Here is a 19584-nt window from a genome sequence, read left to right on the forward strand (position 1 = left end):
AGCAGAGGAGCCCGATGTGGGACTCGATCCCAGGACGCTGGGATCATGACCTGAGCCGAAGGCAGCCGCTTAACCAACTGAGCCACCCAGGCGTCCCCTGTTACCTACTTTTATTTGTCATTTCTTTAGCATATATTTCTAGAAATCAAGCCAAAAGATCATCACATTTTAAGGAATATGTTTCAAGTTGCTTTTCTAAAGGTTTACACCAATTCCCTCCCCGCTATGTGCCAGCATTATTTCTTCTCCTCCCCCTCTTCCCCTCCCCTTCCTCCTCCTTCTTTTTTTAAAAGATTTTATTTATTTAATTGAGCGCACTAGCAGGAGAAGTGGCAGGCAGAGGGAGAAGCAGGCTCCTGGTGAGCAAGGAGCCTGATGCAGGATTTGATCCAGGACCCTGAAATCATGACCTGAACTGAAGGCAGATGCTTAACAGACTGAGCCACCCAGGCGCCCCCTAGCATTTCCTTGTTCACTGCCCCATCATCAGCATCAAGTCTGAGGGCTGTTTTGTTTGTTTATTTATTTGTTTTTAATCTTTGACAATTTTATAAACTACAGGATTTTATTTTCAATATTATTCTATTTCTTTGATTATTCATGTCGCTTATTGATTTTACAAGTATAATTTTATTTCTATATTCCTTTTAAAGAAACAAGTTTCTGGGGAAGTTTGGGTGGACATCCCCTACAGTTTCTCAGATTTTGCTAATGTCACTTCTAATGCGTCCTCCCAGCTGTCTAACCTTACCTGGGACACCTTCCCCACCTTGCTTGCCTGTGGAGTTCCAACTGGCACTTTCAGACACGATACACCTCACCCAACCTCCAGAGACTCTCTGGGGTCTCCTTTATCCCCTGGGTTGCCAGAGAACCCAGTTCATACCCAGGTTCATAACTGGGCTCTTCTATCTACTGCCTTGTGCACTGTGAGGGGAAGGCTGGCCTGCTGTGGGCCTCTCTGTGCCTCAGTTTCCTCCACTGCAGGTAGGATCATGCCTGTTGCTTGAGGTGATAAAGTCTAGAAAGTGCGCAGCAAGCACTTGGCACTACCTAGTGCCACATTCACGGTTGGTGAATTTTAGCTATTATATTGTTACTATTGCTATTATTATTCTCCTTCTCTCTCTCTGAAAGACAAGGGAGTGGCTTTTATCTCTGCATCTTTGGTTGCTGGCCCAGAATGTCAAAGTAAATCAATCAAAGTGCTTATTGAGTAAAGCATTTCTCTGCCCTTGGCACCGGTTAGCCGTCTGTAAGACTAGGATGTGAGAAACACGATCTCCTCTGGCAGGCAACTGAGCGCAGGGTTGGACACCCATTCCTTTGGCCCCCATGACACACCCAGCACCCGGACCCTGCTGGGGTGGGGGAAGTATACGTGGGAATTTGCGTTCCCAGCATCCCTTGCTGCTAAGAGTGGCCACGTGACCGCTTCTGACCAATGAGACTCTCTCGGGAAACTCTACTTTCCCGATGGAGCTGAGGCAGCCATCTTGCCACCTTGAGGTGATCAGTAGGCTTTTATGTGCTGAGCGAGTGTGGAAAGTTGGAAAGAGGCCAGCCCTTGCCGGCATCACCGGCAGCTGACCAAGACCAGAAACCGCCCATGTTCAGAATTCTTAATTTGTTAGAAAAATAAAACTCCATTTGTTGACGCTACGATTTAAGTTGCTGTTCACTGGGGCCAAAGGCATTTCTGATACATGCAAGCTTGCTTTAACGTTCATCAAATGTTACAACCCTTCCCCGCCTTTCCTTCTTGTTCCTTGCTTCCCTTTAAAAAGGAAAAGCTGATGGGGTTATGGACATTAGGGAGGGTATGTGCTATGGTGAGTGCTGTGAAGTGTGTAAACCTGGCGATTCACAGACCTGTACCCCTGGGATAAAAATACATTATATGTTTATTTAAAAATTTTTAAAATCTAAAAAATTAAAAATTAATAAATAAATAAAATGTTAAAAAAAAAAAAAGAGAAAAGCTGGGACGCCTGGGTGGCTCAGTTGGTTAAACTGCTGCCTTCGGCTCAGGTCATGATCCCAGCATCCTGGGATCGAGCCCCACGTCAGGCTCCTTGCTCAGCGGGAGACTGCTTCTCCATCTGCCTCTGCCTGCCACTCTGTCTGCCTGTGCTCGCTCTGACAAATAAACAAATAAAATCTTTTAAAAAACTGAAAATTAAAAATTAAAAAATTAAAAATAAAAAGGAAAAGCTGAGGAACCCAGAAGACACCACTTCACCTAGTCACCTGCCACCTTCTCAACCCCAAAGAGGGGCTGGGGGGCACAGAAGCCCTGAATGCTGAGAAGAGACACGCACTGCCTGGCCGCATGGCCAAGGAGAGGGTAGGTGGGAAGGCACCTCGTGGGCACCTGGGGGGCTCAGCGTGTGTGAGGGGGCACCGAGCTCCCCGCTGCCCAAGGAAAGGGCTGTCTCTGGAAGCATCCAAAGAAGGTGAGGCCAGACTCCTACGTCTCTTATTCTTCCAGATCCCCACCCCTCCTCAGCTCCTTGCAGGGAATAAAGATCCTGCCCTTGCTAAGCCCTAGGAACTAATGTTTATTGAGTATATACTATGTACCAGGTTCTTTTCATTTCGGGAGAGCCCTTTGATATAGGACTTTTCATCCCCATTTACAAAGGAGGAAACCAAAGGACAGAGAGGCCAAATAGCTCTCCCAAGGTCACACCCCTAGGAAGTGGAAGATTTGGGTCCTCTCCCAGAGATAACCCCACAATGTGTTATGCTATTTTAGAGGTTATCTTATTTGCTGTCTCCCATACAAGCGCTATTCATTTCCAACTGAGTGGCTTTGTCCTGGCTCTCTCTGCCCCCTCCCCGAATACCCTCCCCACTCTCTTGGCATCTAATTCCAGCTTTCTAAACTCAGCCTCCTTCCTCTCTAATCGTGAGTCACTACCACTTGTTGAGAGCACACAGTATTTTGCAACAGCCCTAAGAGACCGGTGTCTTTATCCCTGCTTTCTGGATGGGAAAACTGAGGCTCAGAGAGGAGCAGCTGCTGGCCTCCTGCCACACAGCCAGTAAGGGAGTGGCCAGGACACAGAGGCTCTGTCAAGGATAGTGTCCACAGAAGAGCTGGGGACAGGCCACAGGGGCTGTAGCCAGGTGAAGGTCAGGCCTCCCCAAACGCCTGGTCTGGCCCCTTCTCTCCTCCCCCATGCTTGGCCGGGCAAATTGGCTTTGACCTCTCTGGCCCCTGCCTTTGAGCTTCTCCCCATTCAACCAGAAGCCACAAAGGGAGAAAGAGGGCGGGCTGGAGCAAAGGGCCCCTCCCGCGCTGGCCCCGGGCCACGCCCCCGGAGGCGCAGGAGGCCTCCAGTGTCTGTTTGCACAGTTGGGGCGCTTGCTAGGCACCCCACCTCCGGAAGAAAAGCACCACGAGGTCATCTGTTTACTCTGGGATTAGCGGCTCCCAGCGGGAGCTCTTTTCCTCGGAGATGAAAAGAAAGCGGACAATCTGTCAGGTAAACAGGCGACATTGTTCCCCACGATGTCAGGGCCCCTTTGTGGGCCGGCCTTTGAGGTCCGTGGCTCCCTCTCGCAGGGAGAGCGCTTTACTCAAAGGAAATGAGAGGCCCTGGCTGGCGCGCACAGGTCGGCCGCTGCAGTTTAAGTCGGGACAAAGGGCTCGGACAGTGGCTGGTTTGCCTTCACAGCCCTCTCTCCCCTTGCCTCACTCCCTGGATGAGTCCAGCCAGCCTGCCGGGCATAGAGCCACTGTCACAGATGGGGAAACTGAGGCTGGCGGCAGCCTCTCGCCCAAACAGAAGGGAGCTCCTGGCATTCCAGGAGCTGTCCACGGCAAGGAAAGCAGGGCCACTCTTCAGATGAGAGGTAGCAGGAGGCAAGAGAATTAGTGGAGCGTGGTTTCTAGAAGCGGTGCCTCCAGTGGATTGGGGGGAGCCCTAGGAAGCCCGAACCACCTCCACCAGCAAACTGCTCAGTTTTACAGGTGCTTGGAATATTTAAACATCTGGACAGGGCTGGTGATGGTTGTGCCTGCTCCTGCTGACATTTATGTGACAGGGTATGATCTTTGGAAGAAGGCAAACATGGAGGCTCTGCTCACAGACCTGTGTGCCTGGGAGTCAGGATGCCCAGCTTCCACACAGGCCCTGCCCCCAGTTTGCTCTGTGGTCCCAGGCAAGCCCCTTGCCCTCTCTGGGCTGCAGGGGTTTTTTGTTTTGTTTGGTTTTTTTGGTTTTTTTGTGTTTTTTTTTTTGGTTTGTCAAAGAGGACATAAGGTGCTCTCCATGGGCCCTTCCCCTCTTGACAGCAGGGATGTCTGGGGAGGGCACACGCCTCCATTTAGGAGGAGCAGATGGAGGAGGGTGAACAGCCCTTCTGGGAAGGAGGGGGCCGCTTGAACCCCATTGCCCACCCCTGACACTCAGGGGGCCAAGGAGGCGGTGCATGCAGGCACCCTGGGCGCATTGGCAAAGCTCCAGGCAGTGTCCTGCCATGGGAAGAGAGCACTGTCATGAGGCAATAAGACCACAGGCCTAGGGGCACTCCAACCCCGTCAGGTTTCCAGCCTGTCACTCACCAGAAGGCTGACCTCAGGCACGTGACACAGCCTCCTGGCCCATGAAACGACACCCATGGGGGCTCAACCACTCCCTAGGTGAGTCTCCTGGACAGAGGGTTCCCGAATGAGCAGGAGCTGGGCTGTACTTGATGCTGCCACCACCGTTCAATCCTATCCCCCTTCGGACCTCCCTTTCCGCCCCTCCCACCCCCCACCGCCGTTGGCCTGTCCCAGCAGAGGACTCATCCTCCCTGTCATCCAGATGCCAGGTCACTCCTCAGCCTGCAGGGGACAGAGCCCCAGCATGGAATAATCTGATTACTCTCCTAAAGTACAGGAAGAGCTGAAGGAAAGCCGCATGGAAAAAGGCCCAGAGCCCTGACATGACAGAGGCTTCTACTGACCACAGAACGGCCTCCACCATGAGCCCCGGCGCCGCCTGGACCTTGGCTTGGTCTCTTGAGGGCAGCAGTGGACTAGACACGTGCCCAACACCTCACTCCCAGCCAGGCACCAGCTATCAGCTGACCCTGAGCCTGAGGCACCAGCAGGAAAGAAACTGGAGGCTAAACTATTCTCAGCACACGATTCCAGGGTCCAGAACCAGTCCCTGGCGACCCAGAGGGAGAGGGAGGTCCCTTGACCAATACTGACTTCAGCCCCTCCTCTGAGGCTTCCCAGGACTGAATGAGGACAAGCTCCCTGGCCCCTCCAACCACAGGGCTGTCCCTCCCAGGTGCCCCAGCTGAGCTGTGTATTTGTTGTGCAGCCCTGGGCAAGTGACTTGCTCTCTCTGAGGCTCATCTCACCATATCACTGGGCATTTGAGGGATTGGGTCTTTTGCTTGGGAAAACCCAGGCCTCCATCAACCTTTCTCCCCTTTTTAGCTCCTGGAAACAAGGTCAAGACCAGACCCCAAGGACCCTGGTTTTTCAGGAGGCCTAGTATTTGGGGAGAGACTCAGAGACAGGTGCCAGAGAAGAAGTTTCTAGCTTCAGAGTTACACTGCAAACACCACTCATTCCTCACTTTTCCTTTTTTGCCATGTTGGTGCCCATCACCTTACAGAGGCAGCTAATTCCATTGGCCCAACATTTCTGACTTCTAGAAAGTGCTTCAGGTAACCAGACACTTGCCTGTCCAGATTCCAGCCACCCCAGCGCTGCACATCCCACATACATATGGGGGTGGAAGGGCGGGCTCAGGTCAGACCCACTAGGGTTTGCATGCCAGCCGCTCCCCTTACCAGTTGAGACACCTGGCCCATGTGATTTATCCATCCTGTGCCTCAGTTCCCTCAGTAAAGGGGGAGTAATTGGAGTCACTGCAGAAGATTGTAATGGGGTCTAAGTGAGATGACACAACGAAAGCTTTTAGCTCTTAGCTAAAGCTTTTATTTCTGTGCCCACCGTACTTATTTCCTGCTCTGTTATTCTCCTTTTGTATCTGCAGTGCCTCGAAAAGAACTGAGGGCTCCAGTCACACCCCCTCACCTCACTACTGACTTCTCTTCCCCAGACTGAGCAGACGCAGCTCTTCCTTTGGTTATCCCCCTGTGGCTGGGTCTGAGACTCCGACACCCAGGCCAGCCTCCCCCAAATCCCCAAACAAGAAAACTTCAAGAAGGAGCAGGGCTCTTCTTAGCTGTCCAAAGGTGGGAAGAGCTGTCTCTGGAGGGAGTGAACTCCCCATCCCTGGGGGTATTCAAGGTGGATGACCATCCATCATGAAGATTACAGAAGGGGTTCCTGCACTGAGTGGGAAATTGAAGTAAATGGCATCAAAGATAGAAGCTCATCACGAAGAAGAAATGAGAAATTCCTCCTTCCTTCATTCAACCAGTGTTCACTGTTGAGTGCCTAGCTATGAATTCTCCCATGCTGGCTACTCTCCTGGGTCCACAGTTCACACTAAGAGAAGAACCTAAATTTGGGGGAAGTACTTCATGAAAACAGGATCCCTTTGAAGTTGCTCTTTGCCTCTGCTTTTCCCATCTGTAGAATGGGCGGGGTGGTAATGTGCTTACCTCCTAGACCCAGCCTGCAGACAGCCAAGTGGCCTGAGACATAGTAGGCCAAAGTGGAAGTGGGCAACATGCTCAGTGTGTATTAAATCAGGTCCCAAGAATTTGGCCCAGCTGAAAGCCTCACCCAAGGCGGCCAGGACTGGCTGGGGCTGGAACTGGAGACCATGACCACACGTTCTTGGACCACATCCAAAGCCAGCCAGGCGGCAGAGACAGGAGCTTTGCTGAATGGACGTCATCTGCTACCATCATTTCCCAGCAATGGTATCCAAGGGCCAGATGAAGCCATTTTTCATTGCTTTGTAGAGGAAAGGGTGGCCAGGATCAACAGATCAACAGTGCTCAGCTCAGGTTCACCATCACAAGGACAAGCCAGTCCTTGACCTTCGGAACTTGGGACTCAGATGCGAATTCAGTAGTCTGTCCTTGGAGAATATCAGTGTTACCTGTAGAACTAACAAAATATAGCAGACCAAGACTCCCATTTCCGGAAAGATGGAGTAGCTGTTCTTTCTTCTATTTTACCCTCTAAGTACAACTGAAAACCTTGATCATCACCTATATAAAAAACATAAGAGAGAGGACTCTGAAGAGTAGACAGGAGAAGGCCAGCTTGGCTGGGGAACTTGGAACCCGAGGAATCACACAGTGGTGAAATGGCCAAGTGTTTTGGTTCTTTTGTCTTTTGTTTCATATACACCAGATTTGGACCAAAAGAGTCAACAAAGCAGGAACCCCAAAGGACACCAACAAACAAACAAAAAAATGTCCCAACCAAACCTGCTCACACTAACCACAAGACCAGGGAAAGGGCAGCCTAGCAAGACAGAAAACTTTTTTTCCCCCTGAACTATGGTGAAATATACATAACCAGAAATATACCACCTTAACCATTTCTACAGTTGGGTGGCCTCGAGCACATTCACAGTGTTGCACAATCACTACCACCATTCTCCCCCAGAGCTCTTTTCATCTTGCAAAACTGGAATTCTGTTCCTATGAAACAGCTCCTCATTCCTGCTGCCCTCAACCCAGGCAACTACCATTCCATATTCTGTCTCTCCGAATGTGACTACTTTAGATAGCTCACATAAATGGAATCCTACAGTGTTTGTCTTGTGGTGACTGGTTTATTTCACTTAGCATATCATCCTCAATGTTCATCCACATCGTGGCAAGTGCTGGAATGCCCTTCCTTCGTAAAGCTGAATGCTATCCCATTGTACGTGTATTTACACCACATTTTATCTCTATATCCATCAGTGGACACTAGGGATACTTCCGTGTTTCGGCTGTTGTGAATAATGCTGCTAGGAACACAGGTGTACAAATATCTCTTCAAGACCCTGCCTTCAATTCTTCTATGTATATACCCAGAAGGGAAATTACTGGATCATATGGTAATTCTACTTTTAATTTTTTGAGCAAACACGACGCTACATAGCAGGTGCCCCATTTTACATTCCCTCTAGCAAACCACAAGGTTCCAATTTCTCTACCTCATCTCCAGTGCTTGTCTTCTGTTGTTGTTGTTGTTGTTGTTGTTGTTGTTGTTGTTTAATAGCAGTTGTCCTAACGGGTGTGAGATGGTATCTCATTGTGGTTTTGATTTGCATTTCCCTGATGATGAGTGATGTTGAGCTTGTCTTTATTGGCCATTTGTCTGTCTTCTTTGGAAATGTGTCTGTTCCAATCCTTTCCCCATTTTTAAAGCAGGTTGGTTGTTGTGATTGTTGTGTTGTAGGATATTTTTATGTATTCTGGATATTAACCCCTCATCAGATATATGATCAGCAAATATCTTCTCCCATTTTGTGGGCTGCTTTTATCACTCTGTTGGTTATGCATTTTGAGATATAGAAGAGTGTTGTTTCAATGAATTCTAATTTATCTGCTCACTCTTTGGTTGCTGGAGCCTTCTGAGAAACCATTGATAAGTCCAATGTCGTGAAAATTTCCCCCTGTGTTCTACTCTGAGAGATTTATGGCTTAAGTTCTTATCCTTGATATCCATTTGGAGTTAGTTTATATGTATGGTGTGAGATTCCAACTTCACTCTTTTATATATGGATATCTAATTTCCCCAAAACCATTTGTTGAAGACCATTTATTCTCCATTGAATGGCCTTCCATTCCTCATTGGCACCCTTGCTGAAAATTAATTTGACCTTGTATTTGAGGGTTTCTTAAGACAGATAACTTTTAGTCAGTAACCACCCTACTCTGGTGAAATATCACAGAGGGGAAAAACGGCACCGTCACAACCCTGCCAGCAAAAGCTATGTGGGAGCCTAGATTTCCACTCAGGCTATGATGTGGAGCCCCATTACCTTGCTGGGTGGTGTCAGAGGGAACCCAGGACTTTTGTTCCCCCCTTGACACTTCCCCCACCTTTTTAAAAAAGACTTTTTAGGGGTACCTGGATCGCTCAGGTGGTTAAAATCTGCCTCCGGCTCAGGTCATGGTTCCAGGGTCTGAGATCGAGCTCCATGGTGGGGGTCCTGGCTCAGTGGGGAGACTGCTTCTTCCTCTCCTTCTGCCTCTCCCCCTGATCATTCTCTCTCTCTTTATCACTCTCTCTCTCAAATGAATAAATAAAATCTTTTAAAATTATTTATTTATTTAGTAATTGCTATACTCTATGTGGGACTTGAACTCACAACCCAAGATAGTCTCATGAGCCAGCCCGAGGACCACCCACACCCTAGAATTTTTTTTTTTTCAATATGTTTTTAAGGCTTTCACTTTGACTCATAGCTAAATTTTTTATTCCTAGTTTGATTTCACTGGGGTCAGAGAAAACACTGTAGGATTTGAATTCTTTTAAATTTATTGAGGGTTTTTTTTTTTTAATGGTCTAGGATATGATCTATAGCAATACATGCTCCATGAACACTTGAATGAGTGTTCTGCTGTTGTTGGGTAGTGTTCAGTCAGTTGGATCCTGGTGGTTGAGGGTGTTGAGTTATTCTGTGTTCTTGCTGGTTTGTTGCCTCGCTGTCAGTTAAGAGAGGAGTGTTAGACTCACAAACAGCATTTATAGATTTATCTACTTCTCCTTTAAGTTCTACCATTTTTCACTTCACGTATTTTGCAGCTCTGTTGTTTGGTGCATCTGCATTTATTTTTGCTATGTCTTCTTGATGCTATGTCTTCTTTTATTGTTACATAATGTCCCTCTTTGTCTCCAAGAACTTTCCTTGCTCTGAAGTCTACTTTGATATTAAAATAGTCACTTCTGGTTTCCTTTAATGCTTTCATGATTCATCCTTTTCATCCTTTTACTTTCAACTTACTTATATCACTGTATTTGAAGGGGATTTCTTCAAGGCAACATATGGTTGGGTTCTGTTTTATAATCAACTCTGCCCATCTCTGTCTGTTAATTGGTATATTTTGATCTTTTAGATTTAATGTAATTATTGATATTTAGGACTTAAGTCTGCCATCTTATTTTTTTTTTCTGTTTGTACTTTTTTTTCATCTTTCTTTTATCTTTTTCCTTCCTTCCTGTAGGTTATTTAAATATTTTTAGAATTCCATTTTGACTTATCTGTAGTGGTTTTGAGTGTATTTTCTGTATAGGATTTTTAGTGATTGATCTAGAAGGATGGGTTCCAGAGAGGCTGGCGGTTTCTCTGCCTACACTCTACCTGTCCCACCATCTTCTGGCTATCTTCTCTGTGTTGGCCAAGTGGAAGTCCCTATGTCAGATCCTGCTGACTATTTACAGGTCTCCTGCTATTGCTTGGTTGAAGAGTTTTCTCTTGAACAGAGCTTCTGAGTGTCTTGTCATCTGCTGTTAGGCCTGGGCTTTGGGGAGGCCATGACCTATCAGAGCCCCACGAAGGCCATCCTCCCTGGACTGGACAGGCTCTGACTTTGATGCCCTCCTGGTGCAACAACTGCCATACACTCATGACCTTACTCACTTAATTATGGACTAGCCACACCTGAAATTGTTCTAGTAAGCAGTGTGACTCTTGAATTGAGACAAAATGGCCAACCGTGTGAACTTCTGAATTGCTGCCAATGTCATGATGCAAGGATGAAGCTTTGTCATTTATAGTACATAGTCATGTGCACAGGGATATTGTAGCCACTTGCTCAACCATCTGTAAATGCCAGTCTGAGAATGTCTCCCTTTCTCCATCTATAATAATCCATGCATACATTCACTCATTTATTCCACAGCACCTACTCTGGGCTAGGCCTGGGGGGTTGGGAGGATTCAGAGGAACTGAGTCCACCATCCAATGCACATCTTACCAACCCTTGAGGACTCACTTGAAGATCATCGTGGGCAAATGTCCATGACTGCGGAAACTCAAATGTATAGAAAGGACCATTGGCTGGGGGTGAAGGTAAGTGTGAAGTATAAAGGGATCTCTAGAGGAGGGCCCCATGCTCACCCCTCTCATGAAGATTTGCTGTCCCTGCTTCCAGTCATCCTGCCAAGCTGAGCCAGGTCTCCCCTGCTCACAGCGTCCCAGCCCCTGCGCCCAGCAGACAGCACTTGCTTAGGTTGTCCTTGTCTGTCCAAATGTCCACAGGAAAGCTAAGGAGACCCAGATTCCCGACCTCACTTGCTGTGCTGTCCTGCTCCTGTCACTATGTCTCTGAGCCTTCTAGATAACAAGAAAGACTGGATTGAATACTCCTAAGACTAGAGCTCTGTGCAGAACAAATTCCTGCTGAAGTGTTGTGTGTTTAAAGTCACCCCTAGTAGGGAAGAAAGTTGGGCTGTCTTTTTAGAGACCCTTCCCCTGCCCTCTAATGAATGCAAGGATGATGCTTAAGCCAGAGGAGCTGGGAGGCAAGCTGCAAACCTAGTTCTCCACAGCCAGCCCGGCCTTTGCCTTCATTCATTCACGCTGTCCATCAAGCACAGATTTGTGTTGGGAATAGAACAATGGACAAAGCAGAGCCTTGGAGTCTAGTAGGTAATATATCCATATCCACATTCCTAGAAAGAGAAGAGGTATAGTGGGGAAACATAACACAGGATGATTCAACTACTGTGGTAGTCAGGGGAGCCTCCCTGAGGAGGTGTCATTTCAACAGAGACTTGAAGGATAAACAGGAGTTAGCTGGGTCATGTCAGGAGAGCACAGAAAGTTCAGTCCAGGGAAAGTGAACATCATGTGCAAATGCCTGGAGACAAGATCGCTCCCTGTGGGGCAAGCTAGCCACCATGTTGTGAGGACACTCGAGCAGCCCTCTGAGAGGCCCATGTAGTGAGAAGGGAAACTTCCTGCCCTGTCTTGATCCTCTCTTCATGACAGAATAACCACACCCCAGATATTCACTTCCTCACCTTCCACTCACTTCTCAAACCCCTTGGTGATTTCCTGCTATTCCCACATCTAATCTGCCAAAATTGTTCTGGCCAAGGTCCCCTGTGACCCTCTGTTTGCTAGACCTGTTGGGTGCTTTGTAATCCTCATTTATTCATCCCCTCAGTGTCCTCCACCATGGCACCACCATCCCCTTTCACTGGTGACCCCTCCCCTGGTTCCATGAGGCTTCTGGGGCTCAAGCTCTCCCTAGGCCCCTCAGCACCCAGCCCCTCAGCCTCCCTCTTTTTCCTGGTCTGTGTGTGTTATGGGTCACACTCTCCCACCCTTGATGTTAAATACCTTAAGGCCATAAGGCAGCTCTCTCCTTGTTCATCGGCTCCAGACCTGCCCACCACCTGTCACCTGGATGGCCCTCAGTGACTCTTCCTTCAGATGTCTGAACTTATCGTCAACCCCTGAGATATACCTCATCACTTGGCCCCCAGGCTTGCTCAGTGGTGTCCCCTGGCTACTCTGCTGCCCCAGGCGGGAGTGGCAGGATCAGCACTGACTTCCCTTTACTCTCCATGTACAAGTTACCAAGCACTGTCACTTTCCTTCACCCCTAGATTTCTCTCAGATCCTCTTTTCTCTACCTGCACTGACACCCCATTAGGCCTCCAGGTCTCCCACCTGTGTGCTGCAGGAACCTCCTGACTGCTGTCTCTGCCTGCCCTCTTGTGCCTCCCCAGATCCCAGTCCATCCCACACATCCCAGAGTGCCCTTCATGAAGTTGCACTATGCCACACCTCTGCTTGATGTCCTCCAGAGCTCCCCAGGGCTTGAGGTTTGAGCCCATCCTCCTCCTCTGACCCATAAGGGCCCGCCTGGCCACATCCTGCCCCATCTCCGGCCTCACCTGCACCACACCCCCCTCTCTGTTCACTCAGCCATTGTGCTCCTCTACCATTGCCTCTGTTATTGTGGAACAAATTCCCACCAAACTTGGTAGCTGAAACAACAATGAGCATTTATTATCTCAGTTTTCTGAGGGATGGGAATTTGGGAGCGGCTAAGCTAGGCTGCTCTGGCTCAGGCCTCTCATGAGACTCAAATCCAGATGTCAGCTGGACTGCAGTCATCTGAAGGCATGAGTGGGGCTGGTGTATCCACACCTAATGTGGCTCCCTTACAGGGAAGGCTGGGAGGAGGAGATGGCAGTCATCCCTGGGCACAGGTCTGGGGGGCCAGCTTCCCAGCAACAGGATGGACTCCGTGCTCTGAAGACATCTTCTACTTTGAGGAGGACCCTAGCACCTACCCTGAAGGTAAGAGGGGAAGGGGGCTCCTCCTCTTCCTGGTGTGGGGACTCCCAGGCTCCTCCCCATCGAGAGTCTCATTTCTGACCACACAGACAAATCCACAGCCTTTTTGTATCACCATCAGGAAGCCACCAGGGAACAGAGGATAATTCCCAGCCTAATTCCAGACACCACACTCCAGAACCCATTCTCTGCATCTTCCCCTGTGGCCTTAGACTAACCCCCTCCCCTCTGTGGGTACTGGATTCCTGGAAGGGTTGGACCAATATCCAAACGTTCCCGATGGTTCTAAAATTGTTGAATGGAACCTTCCCTTCTTTATCCTTCATCCAGCCAGGCCCAGGCCCATCTGAGTTCTGTAGAACAGCCCTGTTTTCCCTGAAACACCAAGTCTCCCTACCCCCATCTCATTCTTTAGCTCCTTCCCCTCCAGAGGCCAGGAACTCTGTGTCATTCAGGTCCCTGTTGCCAATGCTATCAGGGGGACCACTCTCTCATGGTCCTAGGTTTGGGCCAGCACTGTCCAAAGACCCTCTGGTGAAGCCTGGAGTAATTTCCCTGTGGTCCCAGGGAACTCACACCTTTCAGAACAAGGCAGATTTTAAGAAATGGGAGTTGGGCCACCTGCGTAGCTCAGTTGGTTAAGTGTCCAACTCTCAACCTCAGCTCAGGTCTTGATCTCAGGGCCACAAGTTCAAGTACCTCACTGGGCTCCACGCTGAGTGTGGAGCCTACTTGAAAAAGAAGCAGCAGAAGAGGAGGAGGAAGAGGAAGGAGAGGAAGAAGGGGAGGAAAGAGAAGAAATGGGGAGCTACCACGTGCGGGTGCATCAACGCATAGCTCTCTTTTCCAGTCTCATTGGTGAACCTATGCTAGCATCAATGATAAAGGCAGGGTGACCCTGCATACCCTCCACATGCCCGCAGGGCCTCCACCTGCCCCCCCCCCTTGCTCAGCAGCATTCCCACTCAGGTCCTCTGCTTGGACTCTCATCAGGGTGTCTTGTCCCATTTCTGTGGGCTTGCCAGGATCTATGTTGGGAGCTAAAAGTGCACTCACTTGGCAGCCCAGATTCTCTCCCAGGACCCCCACCCTCTGGCTCTGCCTCTTTCTCCACAGGGCCTCAAATCCAGCCCCTGAACTCTCTGTTGGGCTCACATCTTCTGCACCTTTCCTTGGATGCCAGTTACTGGGGCCCCGGTAGGCTAACTGGGGCCCACCCCATATCCACACAGGCACAAAGTGTCCCCAGGTCACTCACTGGATGGCAAACTGCTGCAAACCCCATGTTCAGATCCCCATAAATCAAACAAGTATTACCATCTTTATTTTACCGATAAGGAAACTCAGACAATATTTTATAAGCTGGAAAGCAAAAACCCAAGGCGCCAACTGGAATACACCTATGCAAGAGGAACCACAAGAGAAGAGATTATTACCCTGATGTACTTGGTGGTCTGAATGGAGTGAACTCTGCTAGGAAAGAGGTACCTCGGAGGTCTCTTCAGGCTGAGAGTAGCATCCTGAAGGACGGTGAGGGACCAAGGGACTGGGGGCTCCAAACCTGTCCCTGGGGAGGTTCCCTCTGAACCAGGAGGGAGGGAGGGAGGGCCGGGAGGGAGGAAGGAAAAGAAGGTCAGGCCAGCGTGCATGGACTTGTCTGAATGATGGTGTCAGGGGTGTTGGGAAGTTCTGCCCTCTCACGCACACAGCGACCAACATTCATCATTCATCCATCTCCCTGTGAACACTGATTCCAGGGCACCACTCACTGTTTCTTTACAGGTCTTGGAGTCCAATTCCAGACCCTTCAGCCCCAAGTTCCCGTGGGGGTGGGGGGAGGGTTGTGCTAGGAGTCACACATGTCTGGGTTGCCAGACTCATTTGGCAGGCGAGTGAACCGTAGCTCAGAGATGCTTGGAATCTTGCCCAAGGTTACACAGCTGATAATGGGCAGAGCCTCGTGGCCTCAAAGCCCTCACCCTTCCCAGAGCACCTACAGCCTCATGCAGGGCCTGCTCCATCTTGCTGCCATCAGCCTCCTGGCCTCACATAGAGCATCCCTGCCTGCCTTGCCACACCTCCCCTTTCCTTCCCCAGTCATCCCGGTCTTTAAGCCCGCCTTCTCCTGGAGGCCCTCCCTGCGATTCATAACAGATATCGGACAGTGACCTCCGACACAGAAAAAAGTCATTCCCAGAGGACACACAATTTTACACTATCTTTCAAGTATTTCCTGGATTGAACTATCCCCTGAACTCTACCCATTTCCTACAACAATGGGCATATAGCAGATATGCAATAAATATTCTTTTAACTTGAATTAAATGTAGCCCCTTTCTCTTGCTATCTTCCTGCACCAGGGACTTCAGACTGAAGCCAGGGCAGACATGGGGACAAGGAGTCAGTTTGGTGTTGTTGTCCATTCCCTGACAAATACACATAAGCAGGCCAGCCAGGCTTCTCTCATCTGGGAGGCCCAGGGCACGAGGGATGGGTACTAAGGGGCCCAAGGATCAGGGCAGGAAATCCCATACACAGGTAATATTCTGGAAAGTCTACCCTAGTTCCACTACCTCCCAAATCTTACCTTTATCCTTAGACAGAGCGCTTACAATTCCATCATTGTTGCATTCTTATCAATCCTGGCAGCTCCGACTGTCTCAAGAGTTCTGCAGGCTCTAAATGCCACCTCTTCTGGGAAGCCTACCCTAATTCCAAGGGGGCTGGGCACCCCCAGCCTTCTGTAAATGCCTTCTTTCACGTACTGGTCTGCATTCTGTCACACTCCCCATTCAGGGCCCCCAGGATGGTGTCTGGCCCTCAGTAGACCCTAAATATGGTGGTTTCAACATCACTTCTCCAAGACACTCTGAGGCTTCAAGGACAAATGACAGTTGGTGACCAACACAGATTGGGTGACTGGTTCTCTCAGCTTTCCTCACCCAGCCTTGAAGCCTTGGGCATGTCACCTGCCCACCAAACGTCACCTGCTCACAAGGGACTCTGCATCCTCCAGATCTCAGCCTGGGCACTGGGCCATGCTCAGTAGGGGTGTGCATGGGGGGACCCAGGCTGCGGGTGGGCCCAGCATGGCATCTGGAGCTTCCCTAGGCAGGTCAACAGGTGAGAAGCAGGTATTGAACCCTGCCAGCAGGGGCCACAGCCCCTATGGGATTGTCTTCATAACCAATCCGGGCAGTTTCTATGTGGGGCACCTCATCTTTTAGAATCCCACATTTCAATGGGAGCCCTCATCCCTAAGGGCTGCCCAATAAAAGGGTTCTGGGCAGTTCTATAGCCAAGGCTGGAGGCCATTCCAAGCTGGGAGTTCCCAGAGACCAGTGCCCCCACCTGAGCCACCCCACCTGCTCCCAACACAGCCCTGGAGAGCTCAGCGGAGGCTGAGCCAATGCTTCCCATGAACCACTCAAGTTTTTCATGGATCACCAAAGTCATACATATTCATTATGGAAAAGTTGGAAAGCACATTAACAGCAAAAATAAAATAATATAAAATAAATGTCACCTGTAATTCCAGCTCCACTAGCTACAGATGTGCACTTCTTCCATTCCAGAATACTTCCTTTCAGGCTTTTCTATGCCTTTATGTTTAAAAAAAAAAAAAAAAAAAAAAGTAGATTCTATTGAGCCCTGTTCTGATGCCTGCTGAGCTGGCAGAGCTCTGCAGGCTACCATGTCTCCAAGCCATTAAAAACTCCTCACGCTTTCTAACACCCAGAGCGCAGCCAGACCACATGCCCTGATTTAGGGAACCTATCCCCTATTGTTGGGCATTGGGGTTGTTTCTAATTTTTCCCTAATGTGCACCAATTCTCCACGACGACTCTCGTAGTTCTCTCTTCGTGATCCTTCTCGGGGCAGATTAAGATTTGAGAGACCCCCACAGCCCCTGGCAACACTTGGTGCACTCTCGCTGGCCTTCCCCCCAACAAGACACACTATTAAATACGAGCAGTAAAACAGGGCTCTGGACATCTGGCAAAGTTCTGGCTTTCCCCTGATGCATTACGCCTCGTTTGAATTAGTAAATTCATTTTTTTTTAAGATTTTATTTATTTATTTGTCAGAGATAGAAGGGGAGAGAGTGAGTGAGCACAGGCAGACAGAGAGGCAGGCAGAGGCAGAGGGAGAAGCAGGCTCCCTGCTGAGCAAGGAGCCTGATATGGGACTCCATCCCAGGGCGCTGGGATCATGACCTGAGCCGAAGGCAGCTGCTTAACCACCTGAGCCACCCAGGCGTCCCAAAGTAGTAAATTCATTTTTAAACGTATTTTTTTTGCTCATTTGGAAGGGGCTGCCTCCGGTTTGACTGGCACCGCCAGTGCTTTGTAGGGCTTTCTGACATCCCTGCCCAGTGAGGATACTTACCGTAGGGTAATTTGGGGGAAGAGAAATATCCAGGTCAAATGTTTTCCCACATGTGAGGCTTTTTGGTCCATGTGTCTGTCTGTCCTTGCTCACCATGGAATTCATGGCCTGTCACATACCTACACTTAGTAACTCTCTGGTGAGTGATTGATTATTGCCAAATGTCCCCAACCCTCCCTTCCCCCACACAGGCTGTACCATTGGAGCCCGTATGTATTTAAACGGACACACGTATGACCATCTTGGAAGCAGATGTCTCCTGCCTTCAGCAGGGTCTGAGCCCAGAGGATGTGGAGCAAGGGCAGACTGTCCCTGTTACTGTGACTGGAAGGCAGTGCTCAGAGCGCCCCAGGCCGCGGGGCCCAGAGAGCCAACATCCACAAAGGCAAGGGAGGCTTGACTGGCCTGATCGCTGACTGGCTGTGTGGCCAGGAAGCAGCTTCCCTCTGGACTTCACTTGCCTTGTTTATAAAATGGATATGACAAAACCTCTAATACCTGCATTGTGGCTCCATACTGACCAGGGGAAGACCCCAGCTGTCACTATGGCGTGAGGGGCACTCCAGGCCCTGTTAAGGAACACAACCGGGGCGCCTTCACACAGCAGTCAACCCTGTCGAGGCCTGGCACTCACCCACACTTCTGGCCTCACGGATCTTGCCCCCTCGAGAGCCCTCAGACCCCACCCAGAAGCCCTCTCCCTTCCTGTCAGGACCCACGTCTAGCCCGTGTTCCCCCATCTGCCTCCTGGCATCCCATGGACGCTTCCACATCTCTCCCTGTTCCCTGGAGCCCTCCTGAAGGCTCTCCTTCCTAGGCCCCTGGTATGGATCTCAAGTATGGTTCCTACAACCGCATCCCCAGGAAGTATGCCGGTGCACTGAACCCTGACCCCTCTGGGGGCATGGCCACAGCTAGGTCCCCTGGCAGGCCCCAGTACCAGGCTCAGTGGAAGAGTCCATGATTGAAGAACCAAGAATAATGGAGGAGCAGGGGAGGTGGGGCTTGTTTCCCTGTGCCCTTCTCCTGCACTGTTCCAGTGACACGAAACCAGAAGCCCCAAAATGCAGTCCGAATTGGAGATTCAAGGACAGAGGTTTCTCAGGCATGAAGAAAGGCAGAGCGCCCAGACTGGGCAACACCATCTCTAGGGGCCCGCCGGCATGAAACCCATGGTGCCCTGTGCGAGGGCTCCCTCCTTTCGGAGAGCCAAATAGTCCCTTTCTTTATGTGAGCCCTTGTCCTCACTACGGTCTCTGTCCATGCGGTCACCGCATTTGGCAATCGGCCCACCTGCTGCCACACCCCAGCCTGCACGGAACTCAGCACCTGCACACAAGCAGCATTTAGCAAATTCATTCACTGAGGAATCCTTGGAGGGCAGCCCCATTGCCCTCTCTTCCAGGAAGCCAGATTTGACTGCCTCAGCCTTCAGAGGCCTCTTCCTCCTCCTGCCCCTCAGAGCAGCTATTCCTTGTACCACACTCATGTGACTTACAAGTTTAAGCTGTTTTTTTGTCTTTTTGTGTTTTTTGGTTTTTCTAAGAAAATTTTCCTCCAAGGAATGCGTATATGATCAGAACAATAGGACTGGACAGAGCGGATGCTGAACTGTGATCCGGGGCCCTCAGTGCCTTGGGCAACAAGTGGGGATTTCTGTGCAGCTGGGGCTATCCTGGGGAAAATGACCACCTGAGTGGTCCGCTGGCCACATTCCCTGCCTCGGGCCAGGAGAGTAGAGGTCGGGAGCGTGGGGGCCCGGGATGCCTCTCCACGTCCACCACAAACAGGAAATGAATGAAAATTGAAAAACATGAAAATTGAAAAACAAACATAGCGATTTTAGCACTCATTTCAAGGATTGCTGAACTAGGGTTCACAATCTGGCCCGCTGCCTGGTGGGGAATGGAAGTTTTATTGGCACATCGTTTCTCATTCTTTTTGGTCTATGTCTTCTGCCTATAGCTGCTTTTGGCCCTGCAACAGCAGAGGTGAGTCATTGCGACAG

The 19584-nt window shown here is 49.9% G+C and overlaps 1 long non-coding RNA gene across 1 annotated transcript; it reads left to right on the forward strand.

The window, feature by feature from the left end:
* The first annotated feature begins 3352 nt into the window (after positions 1-3352).
* LOC309843747 lies at positions 3353-7692 on the forward strand. The gene is made up of 2 exons (XR_014300322.1): positions 3353-3491; positions 6009-7692. It is a non-coding gene; the product is annotated as an uncharacterized lncRNA (long non-coding RNA).
* Positions 7693-19584: the final 11892 nt, after the last annotated feature.

Source organism: Mustela nivalis, assembly GCF_964662115.1.
Source record: "Mustela nivalis genome assembly, chromosome: 11".
NCBI lineage: Eukaryota > Metazoa > Chordata > Mammalia > Carnivora > Mustelidae > Mustela > Mustela nivalis.